Below are 4,827 nucleotides of genomic sequence, written 5' to 3'. Positions count from 1 at the left end.
TATTCATAATTTAAATATGATTAAAAATTACTTTGTAAAATAAAATCATATTCGAGTTTTGTTTTTCTTTACAATTTTCTACAATATACATAGCACAATATGTGAATAATAACATTTAAAATTATATTCTTTTCAATCTTTGAGAAACATGCATGGTTAGTTGTTGATTTTTGGATTTCATCAAGTATTTTGGAATATATAGTAAAGTAATGTGTTTATATTTATTTTTATAAAAATGTATAGATATAATATAAATAGAGTGTAAACCAAAAGTGAATAATTATTAATCTATTTACATATATTATAGTTAATTAAGATCTTAGTGTTAGAGGGAAAAATTATGAGAATTAACCAAAAGATATCAATTGTTCATAATTATTTTATTTTATTAGAATACTAGTTTTTATCTCCCGTATTATGAGAATTGTTTTATATTGTTTGTTCTAATATTTATTTATTTTTGGATTTATATTTTTTTATTGTATGAAAGTTAATAATATATTTATGGTTTAATGATAAATTGTTTCACAAATAAATGAGATGTTATAACCCGGTTTAAAAGATATATGGTTTATATTAGACCCAACACATGCTTATTTTTTTTACTATAAAATTGGTTTTTTAATTATAAAAAATATTTATGAAAGTTAATAATATACTTATGATTTGATGAGACCCAATACCTATTTATTTTTTTTACAAAAAAATAAACAGGTCAAGGTCTCATCAAATCATAAGTTTTAATTTAAATAATATATATATATATATATATATATATATATATATATATATATATATATATATATATATATATATCTTTATTAAAATAAATAAGATATTAATTTTTTGTATATCATATTTTATAAGATTTTTAAATCAATAATTTGGTAAGAATAATTTTTAGTTTAATTAGATGTTATAACTCGTCTAAGGAATATCTGGGTTTGGTAAGACCCATACCCAATAAATTCGGGTAAAATGCATAAGAAGCCTCCATTTAAAAATCAAGCAAATCTGGTGACTCTAAAGAATAGCGAGCGATCACATCACGACACGTAAGATTTTTATGTTTTCGTTTATTTATATTATTTATAGATAAATGTATGTGTAGATTTTAACTAAGAAGATGCATGAAATTTAAATTTTACTATCGATAGATATGTGATAAGACTTGTAAGAATATATACGTGAAATTAATTAAAGAAGTTTGATTTGTTTTGTTATAACACCGTCATTAGAACAAAAGGAAATCAAATTTTGGATAATATTAAAAAATCGACTCTACTTATATTAAGTAGGGTTTGGTAAAATTATAAATACATACATTAGTCACCCCTTTAAATCTATCTGCGTAGTTTCTTCTTCTTCAAGCAGTCCAACAATGGCTTCCAATCAACAAATAATCAAAAATCAAACCCGCATGTCAACCATACTCGCAACCCATCTTCTCTCCAAGAAACAGGACTCCAACGTTGTTTTCTCTCCTGTTTCCATTCATGCCGCCATCAGCGTACTGGCTGCAGGTGCCAAAGGTCGAACGCTTGACCAACTGCTCGCTTTCCTTAAAACAAACACCAACGAGGAACTCAACTCTTTTTATTCGCAGACTATGCCCTCAATCTTAGCCGACGGCAGCCTAAATGGCGGACCTCGATTGGCTTTTGCAAACGGGGTTTGGGTTGAGAAAACCCTTTCTCTCAAACCTTCTTTCAAAAAGGTTGTGGACAAGTTGATTTTCAGAATAAGGTCAGTTTTAAAATTGACATATTGTCCTTCTAATTTGTTTTTAGTAGTATGGTTCATAACGTTATACAATATCTATTGTTTGCGGTTCTTTTTATGCTGGGATAACATCCTAATTTTTGGTTTGGGTCAGGTCGGGTGGGCAACATAAAATAATAACATGTTTGTCATTACAAACGGCAATTTAGTTTACATATATTACTTATAAAATTAAAAATCTAGCCAGGTTTAGCTTCAAAAATAATTAGTGGTGTTTCACAATTTGTTCATTAGATGTTTGTTGCTTGTTATATTGCTCACAAATTGTAAGCTTATAATGGTTTGGAGTTCTCATAACTCATTTTCGTCAAAGTTACAAGACTTTGTATTTGAGATGGTTAACATTTTATCCATTGATTAATGAAGGCAGAAGAGGTAGTCCATAAAGTGAATTTATGGGCTGAAAAGCAAACTAATGGCCTTATAAAAGATGTCCTTGATGCTGAATCAGTTGACGAGTTTACCAGGTTCATCTTTGCAAATGCCGTCTACTTCAAGGGAGCATGGAGTGACAGGTTTGACCCATCAATGACAATAGAATCTGAGTTCCACCTCTTCAATGGCAAGAAAGTTCAAGTTCCCTTCATGACCAGCTACGAATACCAATTCGTGCGTGAATATGATGATTTCAAAGTGTTGGCTCTTCCCTATTTACAAGGTGATGATAAACAAAATAAACGTCGCTTCACAATGTATGTTTACCTCCCGGATGCAAAAGACGGGCTTCAATCTTTAGTAGAAAAAATTGGTTCTGCATCTGACTATTTAGAACGTCACATTCCACGTGAAAAAGTAGAAGTCAAGGCAGTTTTTGATACCAAAGTTTAAAATCTCATTTAAGCTTGACGTTTCTCCCATGTTGAAGGAATTAGGCCTTGTATTGCCTTTCACTAACGAATCGGATTTGACCGAAATCGTTGCTGGTGAAACCCTTTATGTAAGAATTCGCCATAAAGCTTTTGTTGAAGTTTGTGAAAAAGGTACTGAAGCTGCAGCATACACAGAGGATCTTGATTGTGAACTATGTTCAGAGTGGGAGGAAGAGGAGCTGAAAAAGATTGATTTTGTGGCGGATCATCCGTTTTTGTTTGTGATAAGAGATGATGTGACTGGGGTTGTGCTGTTTATGGGACAGGTGGTTGACCCTAGTGTTGGTTGAAATCTCTAGTAGCTTGATGTCTTTTGTTTATGTTGGCTCCTTTTATTTGATTTTCATTTTCCTTTTGTTTATGTTGGCAATTTAATTCAAATTCAAGCTGATGATTTGTAATATTTTGTCATGGTTATAAATCATTAGTTGTATTGACTTTGGCGTATGATAGATGACAAAGAATTTGGTCAAAACTTGATCGAAATTATATGTTCGGATGGGTTGCGCCACTTCTTATTTTGGTTTTTCCTAGTTACTTATATAATGTTGGCCTTTTTTACCAACGAAATTTATTCATTGGTAAAGTTATATGCTGTGTATGGCTTATTGCTCTCTTCTCTTAATTTCTTGTACTACAAATAAAATGGTCATAACAAGCATGAATATAATCTTGACATCTTGTTTTTAGAATTCGTATCGAAATCATCAAGATTCTTGTTGTTAACAATAATATATATGGCCATCTTAGCCAAAGCCCGTCCTCACGGTTGCAACTTGCAATGATGTTAATTAAGAAAACATAATCTTGCTGATACAATTCGTATAGAACATGAGAATTGCTAATTGATTGATGTGTTGTAAATTGTCGATTGCAGAATAAAGAGTATACAACTATATATACAATAGAAATAATACAACCCTAACCAGCCGTGCACGATTATGTCAAGTCGGTTGCTCTAATACCACTTATAGGTCCTTTAAATGGATCTCACAACTTTACGCGGATCTATCCGTGTTGTTAATTACATAAAATCACTAACACTCAGATCTTGGATCTTAGTTTCAAACAAAAGAGAGAAAGATGAAGTGTTTGGTGAGAGAAAGTTTCTTTTATTTCCTTGAGGTTATGGAGAAATGGGTAAAGACCCTTTTATAGAGTCCCTATTTCTCCAACATTACATTTCGTCCATACAAAATAAACATACTGAGTACATAATACACCGGCTATAAACAAACAGAAAGACATACACAATCCTTATAATAATATAGAATATTTTCCCCTACAATCTCCCTCTAAGATTGAGTTTGTCAATGAATCTTCGCCAAGTTCTTTGTTTCGTCTTTATTTCTTGAAATTTATTACTTGTCTTAACCCCAGAGATTGAACGAGATTGGATCTTGGACAATTCTTTATTTTTCATTCTTGTAAACTTGAATTTTAATCTTATTTTCTAGGAAGGATCAACAAAAACAAACTTTAGATACATTAGATGCAGGAGGCTCGACATCTAATTTACTTTGGTTGACTTTCTTGAGTATGAGGTGGCGAAGAGAGATGAAATGGTGAACAAGTTGACTGCTCTACTAGAATCCACGAATGCTATGCTAGCAAGCCGTGATAAGGAGCAGTTAGCATTTGAGGCCAGGTTTAGACATCTCGAAGGAATGTTGTCGGCAAGTCAAGTAAGTGACGTATTTTACATATAAACATATTAATTAATGCATTCAGCATACATAATTGGCACTGTCTATTGTCACAATTCATAGGTAAATGGTGTTCCCATTCAGGTTGGTTCTAACCAAAGTACTAGTGTTGTGGGGTAAAATAAAATGCCAAAGCCATTAGGTATTTGACAGTTTTTCTTGGTTTATTACAATTTTCATGTGATTTTTCATTTTCCATAACCTAATACATTGATTTGCATGTCAGTTATGTGGGAAACATCCTTACCTCAGGTGAGGCTGTGCAACAAGAATCCGCTCCTCATGTAAGCATTTGACAATTTGATTGATTTTTTTTAATAATTAACTATCCACGTGAGTGTGCTCATTTTGCGTAAGTTAATTGTAGGCCAAGTCTGTGGACAAAATAGTTGTCCAAACGGTACTCACTCCCCAGAGCGCGAAATCAGTAAGTATTTGACAATTTCGGTACTTTTATAATTCATTTCCAA

The 4,827-nt window shown here is 31.8% G+C and overlaps 1 pseudogene; it reads left to right on the top strand.

Moving 5' to 3' along the window:
* The first annotated feature begins 1,221 nt into the window (after positions 1-1,221).
* On the top strand, positions 1,222-2,941 carry LOC143574155 (serpin-ZX-like; annotated as a pseudogene).
* The last annotated feature ends 1,886 nt before the right edge of the window (positions 2,942-4,827 follow it).

The sequence above is a fragment of the Bidens hawaiensis genome, unplaced genomic scaffold (genome assembly GCF_021521415.1).
Source record: "Bidens hawaiensis isolate Kalapana, Puna unplaced genomic scaffold, B.hawaiensis_p1.1 tig00026854_1, whole genome shotgun sequence".
NCBI lineage: Eukaryota > Viridiplantae > Streptophyta > Magnoliopsida > Asterales > Asteraceae > Bidens > Bidens hawaiensis.
The sequence above is the reverse complement of the archived record's forward strand: the minus strand, read 5'-3'. Positions and strand labels throughout refer to the sequence as shown.